Below are 24,893 nucleotides of genomic sequence, written 5' to 3'. Positions count from 1 at the left end.
ACAATTGTTTATCTGATGCATGTTTCTGTCGTCAACAAGGTGACTTATTCCCTGCTGTGTCTGAGTGTGAAGGACTGAATCCACTGCTTTTGTTTCTGTCCATTATTTGAGCTGATCTGGCCGGAGACCTTTGCCTTGCTGGGAGCCAAATGTGATGTGATGTCGGCTGACACATCCTGACATCCCCCCGCCACCCCCTCTGCTGCTGACTGCCGGCAGTCTGGTGGATGCTGGAGCTCCACCTCGCAGCCCGCAGTTACCCCGATACCGTTTTTTAGAGAACGAGGAGCGGCATCAAAGCGAAAACACAGAAACACAATCAACTGCCGGCAGGCCTCGTGTCGGGAGGATTCAAACCTCTGCAGGTTCAGTGAGGATAAAAGTTGAAACTGTGAGAACAGAATGTTACAAGGTGTCGCACGCCAGCATCCCCACAAACAAACAAAACACTGGCAGAAGTTTAATATTTCAACTGTCGCTGAACTATTTAAAGAAGTGTCCTTTAAAAAAGAACACTTCAAAGCAGGAGAACAATGAACAAAGCCTCAGGAGTTCCAAGAAAGTAAAAATCAGACATGCTTGCGCTGTTTTCATTAAAACATCTAATATAGCTTTTACATTAAAGGCTAAATCAATACACATTTGTCTTAATGTTTAAGCTTAAGGTTGTTGCAGACAAACTGCCTTTGTAGTATATTTAAAACTCCAAATACTTTGTAATGTCTCAGATAGAGGTTCATGTGAAATTATGTCTCAGCTGTCAAGAAGACAAGCAACACTTTCAATACTTTTTGTTTGCTTTTGACTGCACTGTACTACTAAAAATGATAATGAAGTATATGAGTCTGGTGTAATTTTAATATCCAAAGTATTTATTTTAGTTTGTGCTTCAAAATATGAGCTGTAAAGTTTGAACAAGAATTATTGTTTACTTGAGATGTGTGCTAATTGATGGTGAAATTCCATCCATCTATCCATTTTTAGAACCCTCTAAATCCCTTTTGGGGTCACGCGGTTGCTGGAGCCTATCCCATCTACCATTGGATGAGGGTTACCTTGGACGGGTTATCAGTTGGTCGCAGGGCCACACAACCATGTACACGCACATTCACACCAAGGTGCAATTTCAAGTCATCAATTAACTACAAAGCATGACTTTATACTGAGGAAGGAAGCAGGAAAACTCACACATGCAAAGGGAGAACAAGCAAACATCTATCTATTTTGTGATTTTGTGTAATCCCTTTCAGAGTCAATGGGTGGCCGAAAGGCAGGAGTCCCAACTACTGTTGGGTGTAGGCGGACAGGTCCCCAGTCTGTTGCAGGGCTGCACAATCACAACCTAGGGTCTATTTAGAATTACCATTTAAAGGCCCGTACACACCGGGACGAATATTCGCCAGGCGTCATTCGCCAGCGTTTTTCGCCACGTTTTTTGTGTTTACACCCAGGCGATTTTCGCTGACGATGAGCAGAGTGAACATGCAATTTGATTCCCTGACAGAAATACTCCTGTACACAAGGTGGGGCTGCACAACTTTACGCTTCTTAAAGTCGCTTTTCACTCAGAAGAAGAGAGCAATTATTTACGCGCTTGTCAGAATCGTACAAAGAAAACAGGAATATTTCAAGCACCAGTAGCTCCAACTGGTGCTTGGTTCAGGGATATTTTATAATGTCCTTCATTATTTCTTTTTCGGCTTTGTAGACGCTACTTGGCGTCTATCTTCTTCGCTGGTATGTGTGCTCAGAAAGGTAGTTTTGTGTTTGAGCGCCCCCAAGTTGTGTTTTACTGTAACTTCAGAAGCTCCAGACACGTGTGCAAAAGCGCCGTTCTCATTGGTCATATAGTTTTCGACGCGACGCGTCAAACCAAAAAAACGAACCCGAGGCGTTTTTTAAAAAGTGATGCTTTGATGCGTGGCGTTTTTTCGCGTCGGTGTGCACACTCAAGTTGGTGCCCTTTGTTTAGTCACGAGGCGTTAAACGTCGGCGAATATCGCGGGCGAAATTCGTCCCGGTGTGAACGGGCCTTAAGATGCAAAGCTCGTTTTTTGACTCAGAAAACACACACATGCACAGGGATAACATGGTAACTGTAATGCAGATATTAAATTGTGTAGTTTTTGCTTTGTAGTTATAATGGGATTTACATTAGGTTTTGTAGTTCTTTGTCATGATTAGTTATACAGTATGTGTAGTGTTCCATGCTTGTTCAGTGTTTGTCCTGTTTTGATCACTAAGCAGGTGAACCACTAGAACTATGATATGAGACAAAAAAGAAGTTAAATTGCAATGCAATTCAATTCAGAAGTAGAAATTTCTTTAGTTCACTTGGTCATTTTGATTTTTGTAATGATTACATTTTTTTCACATATGCCAAAACACATTTCACAAACGTGTCCTCCATGTTCCCCAATGTCTAAACACCACACCCTTATCTAAAGCTACACAAACAAAGCCACAACTTCTCACTTCAAAACTCAAACTTTCACAGCACAAGAGAAGCTCCAAGCTTTCAAAACTGTAAAAACTAGACACATCATTACACACTACAGCAAAACAATGGAAACCACAATGCTCAATTTGTGAGAATGTTTTTTTTTTCTACAACTGCCAATCCATAATATAATTTTAGAAACTTTACAGTAATGGATGTTCTTAGATCTCTGCAGAGGATTAGACATACTTGTTTGTTTGTTTGCTAATTTATTTAATTATTTATTTAAGCTACATAGTCATCATTCTTTGTACGTGGGGGCCATTGGTCATATGTTTTAATGGAGGGGAGTGGGAAGGGTGAAGGGTGGGTTGGGTTTTAACTGTAATGTTGTGTGTGTTCTGTTTTTAATGTTAAAGCGCTTCGAGCTGCACAAAATGCATGAGAAGCGCTATTTTATAAATAAAGTTTGATTTGATTTGATTAGGATTTGTGAGTTTCATATGAAGAGTACAAATCTAAATTCTGCATGTAAACTACTGTAACAAAACTCAATGCAAAAACAGAATCTATTGTACACAACAGTACTCTTGAAAACATGATTGAGTGTGAAGTCATTTTATTTAGTTTACAGTATTTACACCACGATCACTGTACGGCATCATGTCGCTAAGCTGCTTCTGGCCACATCACCTCATTCACATCGCAGGCTAAAATGTGTCTTGCCAGGCACCGCGGGAAAAATGCCCTGGAATGACGAATCCATCCTTGAAAGGCCTCCACTGGGATGTCAGCACAGGCCAGCTCCATTGCCCTTAGTAGGTTCTCTCTAGTGTATGGATGTCTGTCATAAACTTTCCATCTTGCTCTCCCTCCTGGACCTTCTCCTCTCCCTTGTTGGCCTTCTCCTCTTCCTCCTCTGATTTGAACTCTTCTTCCTCCATGGCCAGCTCTTCTCCCTCCTCTGACTCAAATTCCTCTTCCCCTGACTGTTCCTTCATCCATTGTGTTCGTTTGAAATCTTCATCATACTGTGCACTCTGAACTTGCTTTTATACAAGTTGTCACAGCATTAGCAGCAAGTGTTTTAAGTTTTGAGTCTTTGTGTGTAAAGAATGGCACCAGGTGTGTTAATTGTGTTCAAATATTGCTGACTGTTGCATCACATGAGCTTTCATTTGAGCATATGAGCAGAGTTCTTTTGCAACTTGTGTTTTAGCAAGGAAAAACATGTTAAGATTTATGAGAACAGAGGATTGTGTTTTGTGAAGTGTGTCTTCATGTGAAAAGTGTTTAAGAAATTGGAAAAAGGTGGCTAGATTTAGTAAACGTGTTTCGACAACTGGTCATTTTGTTTAGGGGATTGGCTTTTTTGTTTTAGCATTTGAGAAAAACTCTAAACCACTAGTTATTTATTGTGTCTGTTATTGTATAGCAGTTAATGTGAAATGGAATTGTGACAGAGTGATGATTTTTATTTTATGTACAAAATGTAGCTACTTATTGTTAGACTGTGTTTGTGCAAGCAGAAATTCCAATTACCTTAAAGTGCTCACAGGCCGAACAGAACAAACAAGTGTGTGTCAGACAGCTTTGGATCCTTTATTAGCAACAAGGAGCAAAGTGGACAGAAAGAAGGACGGATGTACCATAGACGGCAATGACCCAACCCCGAGATCTGCGCAGCACAATAGAGGCTGCAGCGGTGAAGCCTGTAAGGGGCTGCAGGCTGGGCTGCTGCCTCTGTCTGAGCTGCAGTAGGTGGTGCTGCTGATTAGCCCTGATTCCTGCCGCCTGTTCCCTCTCATAAATTCTGGCTCTGCATTTTTAGTTTTGCCAGAACGATGTCTGCTCTTCATGCAGTTTCATCATTCAGTCTCCCTCAGTTAATCTCTGTGGCCACTTTCTCCAGATGCCAAAGGACTAACCCTGAGGTCTTAATGTTCCTTCAAGAGTATTGGGTCGACGCGCCCTATCCTGTGTGTCTGAACCAACAAACTTGAATTGTCCAACAGTCTCTGGATAGACTTACTTGCGATCTTACCTAGGTCTGTTTCCCTGAGTCACTGCTCCTGAGCTGTCTCACCTGAGCCCACGCCCCAGAGTGTACATTATTTTGGCCTTTTTTGTGTCGTCCATCACCTCAATCTTTGACAGAGCCATGTCATAGTGGGCCTAACTAGAGGCAAACCCCTACCAGGAGACAGAAGATGCTGGGCAATGCCACTGGCCTATTGGGAGTGATAAATTTATCTAATCTAACACATAGCTTAAACCTAGTTGTGAAGAAGGCAGTGGAAAAAAAAACCTGCCATAACCAACATTAGAGCAAAGGCGACCAGGGTTGTTGTCTACTTCGAAAGTAGTGTAAAAGGCAAAGAGAGGCAGTGATGAGTATGAACTAATTAGGGAGTCCGTAGAAGTTATTTTACCATTCAACATTGAAACAACTGAACTGAACAAGCCCTGAGCACCACAGCGATAGAAGCTCAGATTTACCACACCAGACAAGACCTAAGGTGTAGGCTTTCCAAAGGGCTGCCTGAAACAATCCAGCACATAACTGCAGGGTGTAAGATGTTGGCAGGGAAAGCATACATGGAGCGCCACAACCAAGTGGCTGGAATAATATAAAGGAACATGTATGCAGAATATGGACTGGAAACCCCAACGTCAAAATATGAAACACCTCAGAAAGTGGTATAGAATGAGATAGCAAAGATCCTGTGGGACTTCCAGATCTAGACTGACAGGATGGTCTTGGCGAACAAACCAGACATTGTAGTGGTGGATAAAGAACAGAGGAAAGCCGTTATGGTGGATGTGGCAGTACCAAGTGATGGAAACATCAGGAAGAAGGAACATGAGAAACTGGAGAAATACCAGGGACTCAGAGAAGAATTGGAGAAAGCATGGAAAGTGAAGGTGAAAGTGGTGTCCGTAGTAAATGGAGCATTCGGGGCAGTAACCCCCAAGCTGGAGGAGTGGCTACAACAGATACCTGGAAGGACATCAGACAACTCAGTGCAGAAAAGTGCAGTGCTAGGAACACCTAAGATACTGCGAAAGACCCTCAAGCTCCCAGGCCTCTGGTAGGGGCTTGTAGAGAGCTTGGGTGAGAAACCACCCGCAGAGGGTGAAAGGGGCAGTTTTTTTTTTTGTATATAAGAAGACAGGTGAAGAAAATACCACTGGAGGATGAGACGAGCCAAAAAAAAAAGGGATGGACTATGGCACTGAAATCTAAAATCAGTGTGAACAGAAGCAAGATTTCTCCTACACTGCAGACATATTGGAGTTCTTCACCAAAGGCAGACACAAAAATAAATAAATATTTGTGTAGGAGATGAGCTCTTGAAGCTGTAACACTGGGCTGACGGCTTAAGCTTAGAGAGAGAGGGACTGAGGGACAAATTTAGTAGCAGATCTTAGAATAACTAGGTGGGGATAAAGCTTTAAAAAAAGTGCAAATGGCTGCAGTTCTGGACGCTTTGCTTAAGGCTCTGAGATGAAGTGCTGACTGAAATGTTTGCCAGTTTGGAAAAATGATGAAAGGAAGTTCTAATCAACATTTTTTTTATGTTTAAACCTCAGGAAACAAAATAAGGTTTCTGTGGAATGATAACTCTTTCATTCCAAAGTTGAAGTCTTCCAAGCTTCTGCTTGTAAAAATCAGTAAAAAATAAAAACAATAAAGATACAATTCATGGCAATATTGTTATTTTATGGGAAATCAAAATGGAGGTTTACAGTGCCCTTTAGTTTCTCACCTAAAAAGAAAGGAGGCATAGATTTTAAAGAGCTTATATCATGCAAAGTAAACTATTTGAGCATTTAAGTGTATTATATTGTTAATCCCTCACTATAAACAACCCCAAAGTGGTATTTTGATACATTCGTGCTTTTCTTAACATTCCTCTAAAAACCTGCTTTTTGAGCACCAGCCCCAACCCATTTACAAAAACGAGTGGGTTCTCACATTGTGACATATAAGTGAGGAACAGCCCCTTTCAGGAAGAGTCTGCACTGCCAGCTCCGCCCCCTGGCCAACATCACACACTCACTTTCTCTGCAGAGCTAGCGGTGATTGGCAAAAACACTTTCCTTTTTTATGCACAATATGCACATCCGTCTTTGCAAAAGTTTGGATGTTGTTTGCTTTCATTGGCAAAACGCAGACACGCTGCCGAGGCCAACCCACAAGGACTGAAAGGCTGTGACTCAGAGATCGAGTCATCTTACATATGGGTACAAAACGAGCTGTGAAAATAACTCATATTTCGTTAAAAAATTGTTCTTTAGTGTGCTAAAGATAATATATTATCATACATGGATATAGTTTACTCTGAAAGGCTTAGGAAAAGCACGACGTAGGCCCTTTAAATGAGACCAACTTGAAAGAATTTTATTCTGAAAATTATGTAGGCGTATTACAGTATCATTTACTGTTTGCTCTTCAAAGTACCACGAGGGACTTGCATCTTATCTAATTTAATAGACAATATTTTATTGTTCAAAGCAGAAACACCAGCATTTCAGTATCAAGTGTCCCTTGTGAATCATCACAGCAATTATCAAAGCATTCTTTGCAGGTGTTAAGTCAGGGTTAGAAATAAGAATCAATTTCAAATAAATAATATTTAGTAATATTTCTTATATATATATATATAAAAAAAAACCGCCCCTCTCACTCTTTCGCGGGTGGTTACTCACACAAGGTCGGGTTCTCTACCAGAGGCCTGGGAGCTTGAGGGTCCTGCGCAATATCTTAGCTGTTCCTAGGATAGTCTTTCCAGGTATCTGTTGTAGCCACCCCTCCAGCTTGGGGGTTACTGCCCCGAGTGCTCCAATTAACACAGGCACCACTGTCACCTTCAATTTCCAGGCTTTCTCAAGTACCTATCTGAGTCACTGGTATTTCTCCAGTTTCTCATGTTCCTTCTTCCTGATGTTCCCATCGCTTGGCACTGCCACATCAACCACAACGGCTTTCCTCTGTTCTTTGTCCACCACTACAATGTCTGGTTGGTTCGCCATTACCATCCTATCAGTCTGGATCTGGAAGTCCCACAGGATTTTTGCCCTTTCATTCTCTACCACCTTCAGAGGTGTTTCCCATTTTGACCTTGGAGTTTCCAGTTCATATTCTGCACACATGTTACTGTATATTATTCCAGCCACTTCATTGTGGCGCTCCATGTATGCTTTCCCTGCCTACATCTTACACCCCGCAGTTATGTGCTGGATTGTTTCAGGCGCCTCTTTGCATAGCCTACACCTTGGGTCTTGTCTGGTGTAGTAGATCTGAGCCTCTATCGCTCTGGTGCTCAGAGCTTGTTTCTGAGCTGCAAGGATGAATGCTTCAGTGCGGTCCTGTAAAGCTAAAAGATGAAAACAAAGAAAAAAGTAGCAATCAAATTGACATGTAAAGACCTGTCTAGCCATTAATAGGACATTTTGATATCAGCCACTTCAGTTATGGTTTGGTGGTACATCCCATGCAGGGGTTTGTCCTCCCATGAGGATCTGTCCTCCAGCACTGTATACTCTGCTCTCCATTGTCTGAGACATTCACTGAGCACACTGTGAGTTGGGCCCTCGAGCTTGGACTCATGCATCTTGGATGTTTCATCCTGGATAGTGGCTTCCACGCTCACTAGTCCTCGGCCTCCTTCCTTGCGGCTAGCATACGGTCTCAGGGTGCTGGATTTGGGATTGAACCCTCCATGCATGGTGAGGAGCTTTTGTGTCTTAACATCTGTGGTCTGTATCTCTTCCTTTGGCCATCTTATTATTCCTGCAGGGTATCTGATAACTGGCAGTGCGTAGCTGTTTATTGCTTGGGTCCTATCCTATCCACTGAGCTGGCTTCTCAGGACATGCCTTACTCGTTGGAGGTATTTAGCTGTTGCAGCTTTCCTTGTTGCCTGCTCAAGGTTGCCATTTGCCTGTGGAATTCCAAGGTAGTTGTAACTGTCCTCAATGTCTGCTATTGTTCCTTCTAGGAGTGAGACCCCTCCTGTGTGGACTACCTTGCCTCTCTTTGTCACCATCCGGCTGCATTTCTCAAGCCCGAATGACATCCCAATGTCAGTACTGTAGATCCTGGTGGTGTGGATCAGGGAGTCAATGTCACGCTCACTCTCAGCATATAGCTTGATATCATCCATGTAGAGGAGGTGACTGATGTTGGCCCCATTTCTGAGTCGGTATCCATAGCCAGTCTTGTTGATTATTTGGCTGAGAGGGTTCAGACCTATGCTGAACAGCTGTGGGGACAGAGCATCACCTTGGTATATCCCACATTTGATGGACATTTGTGCAAGTGGGTTGCCATTGGCTTCAAGGGTGATTTTCCACAGCTTCAAATTTCCTATGAAGGCTCTTAGAGTCCTGTTGATGTTGTACAGGTCCAAGCACTCAGTGATCCACTTGTGTGGCATTGAGTCATAGGCTTTCTTGTAATCAATCCAGGCTGTGCACAGGTTGGTGTGTCGTGACCTGCAGTCCTGAGCGACTGTTCTGTCAGCCGGGAGTTGGTGTTTGGCTCCTCTGGAGTCTCTACCAACGCCCTTCTGTGTGTTGCTCATGTATTGATACATGTGCCTATTTATCTTTGTTGCAATGATGCCTGACATGAGCTTCCATGTTGTGGAGAGACAGGTTATTGGCCGGTAGTTGGATGGGACTGCACCCTTTGAGGGATCCTACTCGCTCAGGATCGTTCGCCCTTCTGTTAGCCGTTTGGGTGAGTCCCATCTCTTAGCAGCTGGTTCATTTCACAAGCTGGTTCATCAGCACAAATGGACAGCACAAATGGAGTGCCTTCTTTAGCCAGTAGGCATGTATCATGTCAGGGCCCAGTGCTGTCCAGTTCTTCATACCTGAGACTCTTTCTTGGATGTCATTGCTGTTATGTGCTGTCTTTTTTTCCCATATTCTTTTCCAGTACTGTTCAGCTTCTAGCCTTGGTGGGTCTGCTCGGCTGTTTTGACACTGCCACTGAGCGTACACTTTCGCAGGTTGAGTTGCGAACAGCCTGTTTATCCATCTGGCTTCATTATGTCTTGTGTTCCTTTTTAGGCGGCTGCTCTCATTATCTCTTGTGTACCTCTTTAGTCGGCTGCTGATGGCTAGAAGCCTTTGTTTGGCAGTTTCCAGTGCTTTAGGTATGGGCGTCTGGCTGTATCTCCTAGGTACTTGCTTTCTCATTGTACCTCTTTGAGCCTCTGTCAGCTTACTCACATCCCTCCGGGTTGCCTTGATTTTGGCCTCTAACCTTTGCTTTCATGGTGGGTATTGTATTCTCCCAAGGTTGCTCTTATAGCCAAGCATCTCAAGGATCACTGCTGCTGAAGTGCAAACCAGTTCATTGGTTTCTGTGATAGTTGTGGTAGGAATTGCCCTGAATGCTTCATTCACAGTTTCTAGGAGACTTTCAGGCGGCACATCCCGTAACCCTTGTGCTATCCTAGGCACTTTAACATTGGGAGTTGGGTCATCAAGACCCACTAGACAGTGCGCTGAACCTTTTATCTTCAATGATTTGTGAACATCATTGGTGTCCATGGATTACATGAAATCTTTCCACCTTTGTCATGGTAGGGAGAACACGTCAAAGTAAGGGTGGGGTCATCAAACATAGCACAAGGGTTAACCGTTGTAGCTGGTGTCGGGGTTGCCTAGTGTTCATTCTAGACATGATCTTGTCTTTCAGGTCAGTTGCTGCCTTCCTCAGCAGGCAGTGGTTGTTGGGGTTGTGTACCCAGGCTCAGGGTGAGAGTGTGGTATAGCCTTCTATCTGACCTGCTGTTCTGGCTCTCCTGTGGTGTTACAACTGTATTGTACCGTTTCAATCTCAAGTTGTGATAGGAGTTGCCGTTTGTGGATGTTGGAGCATTGGGCTACCAGTTGTTTGGAAGTTAGCCTTGATTGTGGGTTTCGAAGCGTCCATTAGTAGCATTCTAACAAAACCTTGTTCTCACATCTAGTCCATTTCCGTCACACACATATACATATATACATATATATACACACACACATGACTATGACTATGAAAGTTGTAGAGTCACACTGAAGGCATCAAAACTATGAATTAACACATGTGGAATTATATACATAACACAAAAGTGTGAAACAACAGAAAATATGTCATATTGTAGGTTCTTCATAATAGCCACATTTTGATTTGATTACTGCTTTGCACTTCACAGGTGACTGTGTGAATCAGGCCTTCATGGTAGAATATCTGCTAGGAAACCACTGCTAAAGAACGGCAACAAGCAGAAGAGACTTGTTTGGGCTACAGAACACAAAGAATGGATATTAGACAAGTGGAAATCTGTGCTTTGGTCCAATGAGTCCAAATTTTAGATTTTTGGCTCCAACCACCGTGTCTTTGTGCGACGCAGAAAAGGTGAACAGATGAACTCTACATGCCTAGTTCCCACCATGAAGTATGGAGGAGGAGGTGTGATGGTGTGGGGGCGCTTTGCTGGTGAAACTGTTGGGGATTTATTCAACATTCAGCATTGGCAGCCAAATGACCTGGCCTCCACAGTCACCAGACCTGAACCCAATCTTTGCTTTCTGACTATCGCCGAGGACAGACGTGTTTTCCTCTCGCTCTTCCTGTGTCAGCCCTTCCCAAGGCTTTTTGTCCTGTCTGCCCCAGAACTGCTTTTTTTTTTCAACCTTGTGCAACTACTGCTTTTTGCACTCTGAAAATGGATCTGATCAGCTCGTCTTTAAATTTGTTCGACAACGTTTTTTCTACACTAAGGAACGGGAAAGCGGACCCTTCCTGCCCAGACGGCACCCATGCGGCGAGATACACCATCGATCCATGGGGCAAGCAGAGGCTGGTGTGCCTGGCCCAGCTGTCTGTTGAAGACGTCAAGGACATGTTCATATTTGGATTTATGATAATTGGATTCCTCCTAATTGGGATGGGAGGATTTCTGGTTTATCAGGCGGTCTGGGAGAAGAGGACGGAGAGCGGCGATCTGTCAAGGCTCTTGGGAAGGATTCTTTGGGGAGGAGAGACTCAGAACGAGAAACTTTCACCAGCGGATCAAAAGCTCTGTGCTTGTCTTGCCCACTTAAGCAGATTGCTTGAGACTCCTGAACTTGTGCGGAGGATGGAAGCCACCTTGGAGCGGGTTTCTGCCTGGATAGAAGGAAGACTGGGCTAAATTCACCCACTTTTATTCTAATTAAATCTGCCTCAAAAGGACTCAGCCAGCAGAAAAAAACAACCTCCTGGCAACCCAAAAGCATTTAATCTAATCGGACTACCCGAAAGAGCTGTGGACAACCGTCCTTGGCTCTACCAAAACAAATCTGCTTTTATGGAGTGGACTACAGCAGCTGTTCACAGGGCTGATAACTGCAACTCACCTCCTACTTGACCTTGGCTCTCCTACTACCCCCCTCCCTCCTCCGTGTACTGTCTGGAGGAATGTGCCTGGCTCACGGAGCTGCACCTGAAGGACAGATTCATGGGGGCCAATCCCTCATGAATCCCCCCCCCCATTGTGCACCATCTGCACATAGGACAAAGTTGCGCTGGGCTTGGGCATCACGGCCTGGGTCACAGGACCATGACCTCAGGCAACTTCTCGAAATGTATGTGTATTTGTTGTTTGATTTAATCTTGTTCGAGATGTACTGGAACTAAATTTCCCCTTGAGGGATTAATAAAGTATCTTTGATTTGATTTAAATTGAATTGAGATGGTTTGGGGTGAGCGGGACATTTTCAGTTGTTTCCCAGTTTTTTGTTATGTATAGAATACCACATGTGTTAATTCATAACTTTGATGCATTCAGTGTGACTATATATATATATATATATATATCAAACATAAATACCAGGGTTTTGAACAGCGCAGGTGAAGTTTTCCAGATTCCTCGTATTTCTTGAAAGATAATCAACTGTAAGATTAAAGTGTGTACAAACAAGTAAGCAAGAATCAATTGTCAATGGCAAACCTATTCGCATTTTGGTTTCATAAAGTCCAGCCCAATGTTGTTTTTCCACATCAAAATAATCCAAAGGGAACCTTATTAGAACATTCTACCACACTGTATGGTCACATGACTTGGCAAAATTCAAAGGCTTTCCACACATTGAACTGTAATATGGACTGATCATATTTTGCTGCATCACATGTGTGATATATGCTGTGATGCACTTGAATTTTAACTTAGTAAAGTTGTAGTAAAACTTACTGTGTGTCAATTCAAATGCTATATTCCAATCGACTTATTTTAATTTGAAATGAATTTTATAATGGTAAGGGTCAATACGATTAACAACTACTTTCATGTGTGTTGGTCCTTCTTTTGCAAATTGCATTTAGGTCAATGCTACTTACAAATCTGCTAGTCTGCTTAACAAAAACAGGAGGTGAGATTCTACCCCCAGCCTCTGTGACTTTTCCATCTGCTCCTCCTCCTAAACCTAGATTCCTTCAGAACGAGGCATCTTTAGGCACAAGAAAACGTCCTCTTTTTCTCTGCTTCATCTTCTCAGCTGTATCCAGCGCTGCTCCTGTTGGAGCTATTACCGATACGCTCCGGCCAAGTGTAAAACCTCTATCTGCCCCTTATCAGTACACAGACTTTCCTCCATGAAAACTTCCCGTCATGCCAAACCTCTCCTCACTTGCACCACAGGGGGACAGATTTTGGTTTTTTCTTAAGAAAACTTTACTCCCTGACATTTTAAAATTGTTCACATTCTTAACGTTCCAAAATAGCTGTAATTAATTTTTATCAATTACTACCCCAGTGAACACCACTGTATCTTTCTAATGAGAATGTTGGAAGGTTAGCCCACAAAGAAAATCATATTTAGTTAATTAAACTACATAAACATTTTCCCTGTGAATAAAACATCAGACCAAACCTGAACAGTGTTTTTTTGAAACAGCAAAGTTATGGAAATTTACAAGCCTTGTAAGAATGGAGAATTCCATTAACTCACATCTCTGTTATGATCTTTATAGGCCAGCATCATAAAAGGTCCAATTAAAGATTTAATAAATTAACTTCTGTGTGATGTCAAATGAATTTGGCAAAAGCTGGGGATATAAGCTTTTCGTCCTTCCTTTTTTTTTTTTACACACACATGCATGATTACATGCACACCAAAGAAAGGGGCTCGGGGTCGTATTTTCATGGAAAAATAGGCTGAGCTGGATAAGCCTTGGAAAACAAATTTGGTCTTTGTTTTAAAATAAAGAAGACTTCTTAAACATGTTTGTATATAAGTCAGAAATTGAAAGAAACATCAAAAGGAAAAAAAAAAACATCTATAAAGTCAGTCCTAAAGAATAAACAGATCATAAGTAAACGTTCGATCCACTAACTTCCAATTATACCCCGATTTGGGTTGATCCGATGAGTGTTTTCAACTCAATGGTCTAGCCCAAAACACCTCCCCAGGGAGGTGGCCAATAGGCATCCGGAGTAGATGCCAAAGCCACCATAACTGGCTCCTTTTGATGTGGAGGAGAAGCGGTTGTCCAGTTTGAACACCACCGGCTTAATACGCTCCGTATAGCGTGTTCTTAAACTTGTCATACACGCCCTACGCCATACAGTACAAACGCAGCATAGGGACCAGTATTCTCACTGTACAAACAACTAGATTGTGGTGTAGCGTCCGATAGCATCACCTGTACATCATAAGTGTGTGCAACTAACATTTGCCTTACAGATACTTCAAAATACACTTATGCACACACTGCAATGGTACTTTCCTTTTTCATGAGGTCACTCGAGGGCCATATGGATATCCACCCAATATGGATAAACTCCCCTATGGGTGCATGGGAATAAGGCTTTAACCACTGGTCTTTAGGAACCAGACTGAAATCATGCTTATGCAAAGTTAAACAGTTTGAATTTAGCATTATGAGAGACTGGTTATCTGGGTGAAATGACATCGTGGCTGGATGGCTCAGTTGTGCCGGACTGCCACATGGGAAATTAGGGTTTGATTTCCAAGGAGCATGATGAGCTTCATCCAGTGTGGGTCCTTGGGCAAGCCCTTGGTGCTACTGCCTAATATGTACCCACAATGGCGGGCCCAAGTCTGAGTCCCTCTGTGCTATTCCTCAGGCCAGAAAAAATACAAGGTTGGGTCAGGAGGGAATCAATCAAAACTTTATTTGTAAAGCACTTTAGCATCCACTAGAGATCCAACGTGCTGCAAAGGTAGGATAAAATACAATTACAAGTAAAAATAATAAAATATAACAGTAACAGTAAAATAAACGTTACTAAAAACACTAATAGAGCTGGCCTAATTGTCATCTACTCTGGTGTTAAAAGCCAATGAAAGAAAGATGAGTTTTTAGCAAAGATTGAAAATCATATAAAGACCTGGCAGATCTCACAGACAAAGGGAGACAGTCCTAGAGTTTAGGGGCAGCCACTGAAAAGGCTCTGTTACCCTTAGTCACAAGTCCAGCTCTGGGAACCACTAGGAGCATCTGATCTGCAGATCGCAAAGCTCTACTAGGGTGATGGTGCTGCAGGAGCTCAGTGAGATAAAGAGGTGCTAAACCATGTAAACACTTAAAAGTCAACAGTAACATTTTAAAATCAATTCTGAAAGATACCGGCAACCAGTGTAGAGAGCGTAGTATTGGGATAATGTGATCACGCCGTCTGGTAGCTGAATTTTGGACCAGCTGAAGACGGCGTAGGAGAGACTGCTTCATCCCAGAATAACGGGAATTACAGTAGTCCCGTCTAGAAAAGATGAAGGCATGAACAACCCTTTCCAGGAAGGGCATTCAGCATAAATATCTTTGCCAAATCATGAGATCAATGAAAGCTGATTTGCTGTGGCGATTCCTGAGGGGATATGCCGAAAGGTGAACAACAACAACGTCTGGTTAAAATGGCTTGGCTGCGGTTACTTTTGTAATTTATAGATCTTCCTTTGCTAGTTTGGACATGAACTTTCCAGCAAGATCTTCCACTAGACTATTTTCTGGTTTCCTTTTAAGGCCCAACCCACAGTGGAATTCGTGTGGCATTCCTGCCATGTGTCCAAACCATCATGTCATGGAAGGAAATTGTAAGTTCAAGCACCTCAGAATTACTTTTAAGTCACCTTTGTCGATTATATTTGCCGTATTTGTTTACATCCAACAGTTTATAGCCATAAATGAGGAACAATTAGTTTTACCTTTCATGTTAACTCCCTTTTTAGCACAGGGATGATACAAAATCTGCATTGATCTGTCGATAAGTCCCATGCTCCTAACATCTGTTCCACCAGTTTCAACAATTCCAAAAACCTTCACAACTCAATCCACAAAGTAGCTTAAACCAACTGTCCCACTGGCAGGCGGTGATGCCTCTGAAAGAATCCCAAGTGGCTTGTTCAGGCTGAACCCAACTGGACCAAATGGATGCCCGTCCATCCTGTTACTGTTCTGCCAGAGCAAATGTCTCCATATTGCCAGTGAAACTCAGTTTAGAGTTGAGATTTTTTTTTCACTCCAGTTATATTGATTTAAATTCACCAGTTATACAGGTGAAAAGCTTGCTCCAACAAACTTTCCTTTAAAACCCAACAAACCATAACAACCATTTTCTTGGCAATACAGCGAAAACACGTGAGCCTCTGGTGACTAATTTTGAATATAACAATCTATTTAATCGCAACTTAACATAATGGATCCCTGTGTTAAAAGCTATTTATGTGAAGGTCTGTGGGCTGACAGAATGATGCACTCATCCCCCTCTGTCATTTATTTCCCATTCTGCCACATTGAGCCAGAAGCCTGGAGCGTGCCACCGAGATAAGAAATTAAATGTGCGTCTGCTGTAAAGGACATGATCAGGCTGGAAAGGACAGCATGAAACTCTCACTATCTCTTTAAACACACATTGTTAGCAACACTGATCCGGCTTGAGTATTGTTATCAGAGAATAAAATCACTGTTTATTGAATGGGTGTCCTCAGAAATTAATCATTAATACGACAAAATTTGTATTTTAAATTAGGTCTTTATTTTTTCTGCCAGCCATCAAGCATGTAATGTTAAACAGTTATATGCAGTTACATCTCGAGTCTGTTGCCTAATTTAAACTGTTCATACTAACATGGATTCTTCCCCATTATAGAACCATTTTTGTTTGTTTACTTATATGTATATTAATTAAAAATTATAGCAAGTAAACATAGACAGTTGGTGTTGGTAAATTCCAAGGTAAACAAACTGACTCAAGGCAGGACGCATAATTGCATAAGACAATAAAATCCAGAAATGAAATTTGTTCTAATATATATATATTATACATAGTCATTTTAAGTGACAATAAGCATCATTTCAAACTTCACTTTTAATTTTTTTGTCCAGATGATCAAGCAAAGGTTTGTTTCAAAGAAACAAATTCTACATGTTGGGTTCTTACTCACTTTTATTGGAAAAAATTTCAACCTTTTCACTCGATTTCTTAATTTCTTTCATTAATCAAAGGAAACATTTTTACCAGTTGGCATTGAGCAGGAAAGAAACAGGCAAACTATTTCAAATTAAAGGCAATCTGCCATTGATGGTAAAAATGTAATAGAGATCCTGTCATGTCCATCACAGAGCAATTTGAAAGACAGTCTTGCTGTTGTGATAAATTGTGGAATAACATATGTTCACCTATCGTCCAAGTTTCTGCTATAGTCTGGTTACCAACTGGTGTTTAGGCCCACGCAATAATATAGAACACGTGAGCAGACAATGTGACCGGAACCTCTGAGTATCACTTCTTATTGGATGCACTGCAACAAATCAGAATTGAGTATTCACCCGGGTCATGGTACAAACACAAATAATATTCACAAAACAATAACAAAATGTTGATTTGCTGATTGAACTGGCAGCGTCTGTCAGACTAAGTGGTGTGTCTGAAAGAGGCTTGTGGGCTTTAATTAGTCACACTTTGGCTGCACGTCTCCAACATGTTCACACACCCTCTGCCATATTTACACATGCACTGCAACTGGCTGCATGTTGCATGTTATCAAAGCCCAGACCATGATATGACAGGGCTCTGCCTCATGCCCTGCAGCTGCTGGAAGGTGTCCTGGCTTATCAGAGTGGTATTGATCTGCACTCCAGGAGAGGCTGCACTGACAGAACTCATGTTCATTTTGGAAAGAGGACACAGCTGTCAGCCAGCCAAAGATTAGTCCATCTGAGGAACATTTCTGACATAAATGCTAAACAGCGTCTGGCTCCATCCAGACAGGAAGGATCTAACCTCAGCTGCAGAGTGGGGAGGAAATCATTCAATTAAAATTCAAAGTTATTCAGTTAATCCCTGAAGGGAAATTACAGTTTTAGAGTTCTAAAAGGGCCTTTTTGAATACCATGAAAATTAAAAAAAACGTTTAAATCACATGAGTCAATAATTTATTTGCAGCAAAACAAAGATAACAAAAGAAATGTTTAAACAGAAAGGTTTTACTCAATTATTTGCCAAACAATCTGATTTTAAAGCCGATGCCTCCTACAGGTGTCAAGATAGACTAAATTTTAAAAAAAGACTTAGCTGGGAGAACACCCGCCACATGATTAGGTTAATTGATATCAGGTCTGGAACATGATTAGCTCTGAGAGAGGGGGAGACACTCAAAAGGATCCACAATCAACGAAGACGGCATAAGAAAAACAGTTCTTTAAAATATTGTTTCACGTTTTTTTGCAAATTGCACCATCTGCTGTGCGCCACACTACAATAATATTTAGAGAAAGTGGAGAAATCTTACAAGGCAAAAGGACAGAATGCTTATGGTCTGGCTATGCAGTGATGGAGGATCACACATTTATGATGACATTTCTGAACTGACTGGACTTTATCGTAATTATACAAAATCCCTGTTAACAATGTCTCTGGAGTTGTTAAAAATCCTTAAATTGTTTTGGAAATGGAAAATAAAAAGTGGAAATTAATAAAAACAAGTCACAATGATTGATGTGAATAGAAAGGAAAAACGCTAAAACTTTTGTTGCTTATCTAACAGTTGCAACACTTGAATGCCGCTACTTAACCCTTTGATACTGCACCTGCCACTGCGACACAAAAGAACACATGCTCTACAGCTAACATAACACTTTGACCATCTACATAATTACCAGGATTTCAGTAAATTCTAAAGTATATAACAGCTTGAAGGACTCTAACCCGTTAACACTGAAAATGTCACCAATAATCCCTAAATAACACACTGTCTTTGACATATTGAAACTCTTTGTTTATCGTTTATGCGATCAACGTGAATCAGCTGATTCTGATGTCCAGTGCATATTAACATTGCAGCAACTTCATGCAGATAGTCATAAAGGTGGGTTTCTTTTCTTTCATGGTGCTGGCCACACTCTTTACAGACCTGATGTGCTGCTGGTGGCAACTTAGTTTTCCGTTGGAAGCAATTTTGAGTAAAGCTTAGATCAACATTTAGTGAGAAAGAGATTAATGAAGCCCCCTAGTCTCCTCAAAGGCTAATTTGTAAACTTAAAGTCAATTTTTGCCATGGTCAAAGCTACATTTGTGTAGATGGAACAGATGAAAAGGAGAGAAGTAGAGAGTGGGATGTTAGAGACGGGGGGCAAGGTTACTAAAGAAAGGGGAGAAAAAAGCAATGATTACAGTCTCGGGCGGTGGCGGATCAGGCCAGTCCTTGGGCGTCTAAATGGTTGAAGAGTTATAGGAGTCCAAAGAGTGTCTATGCTGAAGCTAGAGCTCCAGTAATCATGGGTTAAAACCTAGTGCCATCTAGATTAACAATTCCAGCTTTTTGGTGCTAGCTTGGACTGCTGATGGTCTCCCCCTTCACTCCCTGTCTGCCTTGATGGATCTCTGTGTGTTCATTTATAGAAGCAAAGTAAGTGTGTCTGATTAGAGCTAGTCTTTCTATGCTAAATTTGCCTGCAAAAAAGTAGAGATTCTATTAGCTCCAAGTAACATCTCTGTGTTTTATATAACAGCTTTTATGAGCTCTCCAAAATTTGGCTGCATCAAAGGAGACTTGTCAGATCATGAATCTTACCCTGCTAGAATCCTTCAACCCCATTATCTGGTTAAAGTGTCCTTCCTTTGCCATTTGTGCCCTGCTGGGCCGCGCACCATTACCTTCTGATGGCTAATAGCTCCTCAGACTTCCTATCCTGAGAAAATGGCTAAACTTCTTTGGTTGCTTTGCCCTAGGATAAGATGTAATAGTTGCATTTGAAACCTTGTAGAATAAGTGTCTGCGCAAGAGATGAGAGGAGTTTTTCATCCCAAAGTATCCGTGACATTTACAGAAAAGCAGCTGTTGTGAAATCTTGACACCATGGGATGAACCCCCCCCCCCCCAAAAAAAACAAAAAAAGCCTTGCAAAATTTCTTATTAAGCTCATATAAGATGGTTATCTGCTCTGCATGGATCTGCTCAGTCATGCCTCACCAGTCTGTGAAGTCCCTTCCACAGTGCAAATGAATATGAAGGGGGGAAAAAAACTCTCAAGGATAATGGAAAATTGATTTTTATCTCCCCATATCTGTTTAAATATGATTAACAGTGAGCTTGACACAGCATGTCAAATTAATAATGACACGTGGAGGGAAAAGGCAATCAATAATTGACAAGAGAAATACAGATAATGCTCCTGATGAGGGTCACACTGATAACAAATGAAGTGTTGGCGTGTGAATAATAATCAGGAGTCATTAGGTGGGTGGGAATGACAACGCAGCATAAACATGCCTGGACTTCACCTCCTTGCTCTCCGCGAGCATCCGGTGGAATCATCCGAGCTTCGTATCACGCTGATGATCTGTTCTGAAGCCTGATAGCAACCTAGAGGTCATTTGCCAGATCAGCGTGCTTCTCCTCAACATCTGCTCGCCTCCCACGTATGCCTACCGCCTCTGCTGAATCATAAGTGGAGTGGCCACTAATGAAAACAAATCGGACATTTGTACGTCGTTAGCATTGAGTGCGCTCTCAGGAGGCAGCGGGCTGTTGGACACGTGGTTCAGCAGTGATTACGCCGAGGTTAATGGGCAGTCTGACATAAGTGTTGGACCCCTCAGATTGTGCCGATTTACTGAGCTGTTGACCCATTACTGTGATAAAGCCAGGCATTTATGAGAAAGTATATTAAACTTTATTTCAAACATTTGCTTAATATTGCACCAAAATGTAATTTCAATCTTTTTTTGTCCTTCTTTTTTTTGCTAAAACCTTTCTAGATGACACACATATGCATCAATAGTGTGTGTCACAGAGATGTGCAGACCTTTACTTATCATCCGCCAGCCCCTAACTATAGGTTTTAGATGACAGAGCTCGTAAATGGGTTATCTAAAATCCAATATATATTGGAAGAGAGATTGCAGGGGGGAAAGGCGTGCTTGACTATTTCATCCTGATCCATAACTTTCCCCCCCAACTAGGGGCCCATTTATTGTGCATTCCATTCGAAAGATGGGTCTGTCAGTTGGGTGGGAGTCCTGCTGCTGTTTATTTTCGAATCAATACTCAATTACTATAAGGAAGATCCACTCCCTTGCCTATTTTCCAGACGAAATTATGGACTGCAGCAATAACACTTAGTCAAGTCAAGAGCTGGTGTCATTGACTCACAACTGGGCAGGATAAGTACACCAGGATTTTATAGCATCTGGATTTCTAACCGTCCTCCTCTCCTCCCTCTACCCTTTTAATTTCTAATTAATCGATATGAAAAAGACTTTTCAAGACATAACGGATGACTAGAGAAACAATTTCCCCCCAAAGAGCCTTTTCATTTTTAACTCTGGGAGCTCATTGACTGCAACTCCCAACAACCCATCAATGATAGTTTTTAATGCACTTCCTCTTTTGTTATTGAGAAGAATGGAGAGTCAGCAAGGCACCGGCTCCTCTTCATAACTCATCTTATCGATTTGCTAAATGCCACACATTTGCCACAGAACAGAACTCTGCCAATGGCGTTAACTGGTTGTGTGTAAATTACTCTGTAAGAAAATACACAACAACATTTGTTTATAGTTGAGAGAAAAAGTTAGGCTGTGTGCACGACCTGGAATAAAATCTTTTTGTTCTGCAAAAGTCTGGTCTGGTATTTGGCAGTGCCAAACCCTTTTGTTTCCTGGATTTGAACCTAACCAAGTACCAAATATTGCAATTCTTCTGTTTACCACTTTATTTTCTATTAATGAAAACTGTCACTGATGTGTCACTCTTCACTTTATTTCCATTGACTGTATATGAGAACTGTTCATAGTGAGTGTGACATAGAGGATGACATGGTAGTGGATTTTTACTCCTGTCCCGCTCCAACAGGAAGTAATCTTGTCCCATCCCACTGTGTAATCAGACTCCCGCAACTGTACTGTTCCCTTATATTTCTGTCTTTTTTGTTGTCATAATGTAAAAATCTTAAATTATTCAAAATGGGTTGGGTTTTAATTTGTACGCAAATTACAATGTCATTTTTTAATTATAAGATGCATATGAAGTTGCATCACCATCGCACCCAACATTTATTTATTCCATCTTACTTTCAGCTCTCTGAATTTAACAGAAGAGTATTTCTTACTGACTCTTTGCTGGAAGTAATTTTTTCTGTTGTCAAACCCGCCATGGTTTGTAATTCTCCATCGCCGCCATTGATATATGATCACTGCACTTTAGATTTAAGTGGGAAACCATGACAAGGAACACTGATTGCTTCTGGGTAATGTAGTATTATGGTGCATCATCGGAAACTACTAAATGGTTCCCATAATCTCTGTTTTTAGAGATTAGGGTCTTTTGGATTGGCTAACTAAAAAGAGTCGCCTCTTTCAGCTCCCAAACGGCTCTTTAGGTTGTTCTGTTGCTTTATTCAATTTATTATCAACAATTATATAAAAATATGTACAAAATGAATAACTATTGTGAAAATGTGTTTTAATACATTATATGAATGTGCTGATTCTGTCAAACTCTTTCCCAGTACTATTAACCCGTGTGCTATCCTAGGCACGTTAACATTGGGAGTTGGGTCATCTAGACCCACTAGAACAGGGGTGTCAAACATTCGGCCCGCGGGCCATATCCGGCCCGCCAGATGGTTCAATCCAGCCCAGTCATGAAGAGTAAAAATTATAAGAATGTTTAAAAAAACAAGCACGTTTCTAGTCCATTCCTGTGGCGAGTTATAAATTTTTAAAGAAATAACCGAAATGCGCAATTCCGCCACTAGGGGGAGCAAAGGCTAAGCAAAACGGGTGAAAATGCATATCTTTGCACCTGCCAAAAGTGAAACCTAACAGCTCTGTGTTTGAATAAGATGTAGTTTGGTTCCCCGCAAGCCCCACTGCTGTTACATTGTTATAAGAATGATCAGTAGTGACACACTAATGACCAAAATGTTGTCAAAAAGAAAAAAAGGGTTGAAGTGAAGTACTGAGCTTTCCAGGAAAAATGGACAAAGTTTTATTTGTTTAAGGAGTTGAATGCAAAACCTGCGTGCTTGTTATGTCATCAACAGGTGGCAGTGCTCAAAGAATATTACATTCAGCACCACTATGAGACAATGAGGAAAGTTTCACCATTTGCAGTTAAGAATAGAGAGGATTTACCAACTAAAAGCTGGACTTAAAAACAACCGTCTGCATTTACTGCAGCATGACGTCAGTGATGGAGCAGTGACAGACACCTGATTGCAGAAAAGTTGGAGCAAACATCCAAACCATTTTCAGATGCTGAACTTATGGAAAAATGCTGAAGCCTGTAGAAGTCTTGTTCCCAAAAAGCAGTCTGTCAAGGATTATGATTGCAGATACAACATCTCTGGGGAGACTTGGGCGCCATTTTAAGGAATCGAGTCATTTATTGTATTTTCGGTCACTATTAATGAAAGCACAGATATTGGACAACGGTGCATATTTATTAGAGGTGTTAAAGAGACCGTCACAGCGGAGTTTCTTGAGTTGATGGACACAACAACAGCTGATGACATAGTCAGCTCTCTTGTTACAGTGCTGGACTATGTTGGAGTGAACTGGTCACGTGATGTCAGTCTGGTCACTGATGGCGCCCATTAAAGGTCAGGAAGAAGGCAGGTGTTGCCACAAAATTCAGGCAGAAACCAGGAAAAGATTCTTAGACATTTCATTGTGTTTTACCCCCTTAAATTACAGTAAATGTGTTTCTGCAAAGGATCTGAATCTGAAATTGATGGCTGGCTGAAGTTTGAGGAGAGAAAGGAGGTTAACTCCAAATTCTTGTTATGTTCACAAATGTTTGCAAGTTTAATTTAGTTTAATTATTCATTGATTTGCACATTTACATTTTAGGCAGGTGTTACATTTTTTTTCCGTAGCCCCTCTTGAGTTTGTTAAAAGGCTTGATTCAGTGTCAGATGTAAAATATTCAGTCTGAATAAGATTTAATAAAACAATTTTAGAAAGTGAAATGCATTTTATTTTCCATCCATTGGCCTCAGTGAATGAATGTGTAATAATAAGTGATTAGGCTACCATGTTGGCTGAGGCATTTTTTCCAACTGATTAAAAAAAAAAACATATATAAACACTTTTTTTTGCTTTTATGTTACTGGTCCGGCCCACTTGGGATCAGATGCTTTGAATGCGGCCCCCGAACCAAAATGAGTGTGACACCCCTGCACTAGACAGTGCGCTGAACCTTTTTTCTTCAATAATTTGTGACCTTCACTGGTGTCCATGGATTACATGAAATTTCAGAAATTTCAAATCTTTCCACCTTTACCTTTGAGATACTTTTAACCGTTTTTAAATGTCTTAACGGTCTTGCGCCTTCTTATTTATCAGATCTTTTAATAAGATATGAACCCTCGCGGAACCTGAGATCCTCTGGCACTGGTCTGTTAACCATTTCCAACTGTAAAAACTAAAACCTAGAGTAACTGCGTTTCAGCACTATGGCCCCCGTTTATGAAACAGTCTGCCAGTGTCATGAAAATGTCTGTTTGTTGTTTTGTCTGGCAGTCTGATTTTCTCCTGAATGTCCTCCCCCTTCCTGAGTCCTCCTGTGTGAGTCACAGCTGCACTGAGTTAGTGATTATGCCTGTATTTAAGGTGTGGCTTGTTCTGTGTTTGGTGCCTGAGCGTCTTCGTACCTTCTCTAGTTTGGTCCTGTATTAAATCCTGCTCTAACTGAGGATTTGTGTCATGTCCTTCCTGCTTCTGGGTTTCTTCCCTGGCCACTCCGTTACAGCCAGAGGACCTGAGAGCTGCAGAGAGCATTGATGCTTTTAAGAAAAGGCTTAAGACCTATCTTTTTAACCTGGCTTTTAGCTAATTTTTTACTACTTTTATTTATTTATTCATTCAGTTATTTATTTATACGTAATTTTTATTTTATTTATTTATGTATCCATTTTATCTTGTTTTATGAACTTGAACCTGATTTT

This window comes from Oryzias latipes, chromosome 20 (assembly GCF_053564925.1).
Source record: "Oryzias latipes strain Hd-rR chromosome 20, Olatipes_Hd-rR_3.1".
In the NCBI taxonomy this organism is placed as follows: Eukaryota; Metazoa; Chordata; class Actinopteri; order Beloniformes; family Adrianichthyidae; genus Oryzias; species Oryzias latipes.
This window is presented reverse-complemented; position numbering follows the sequence as displayed.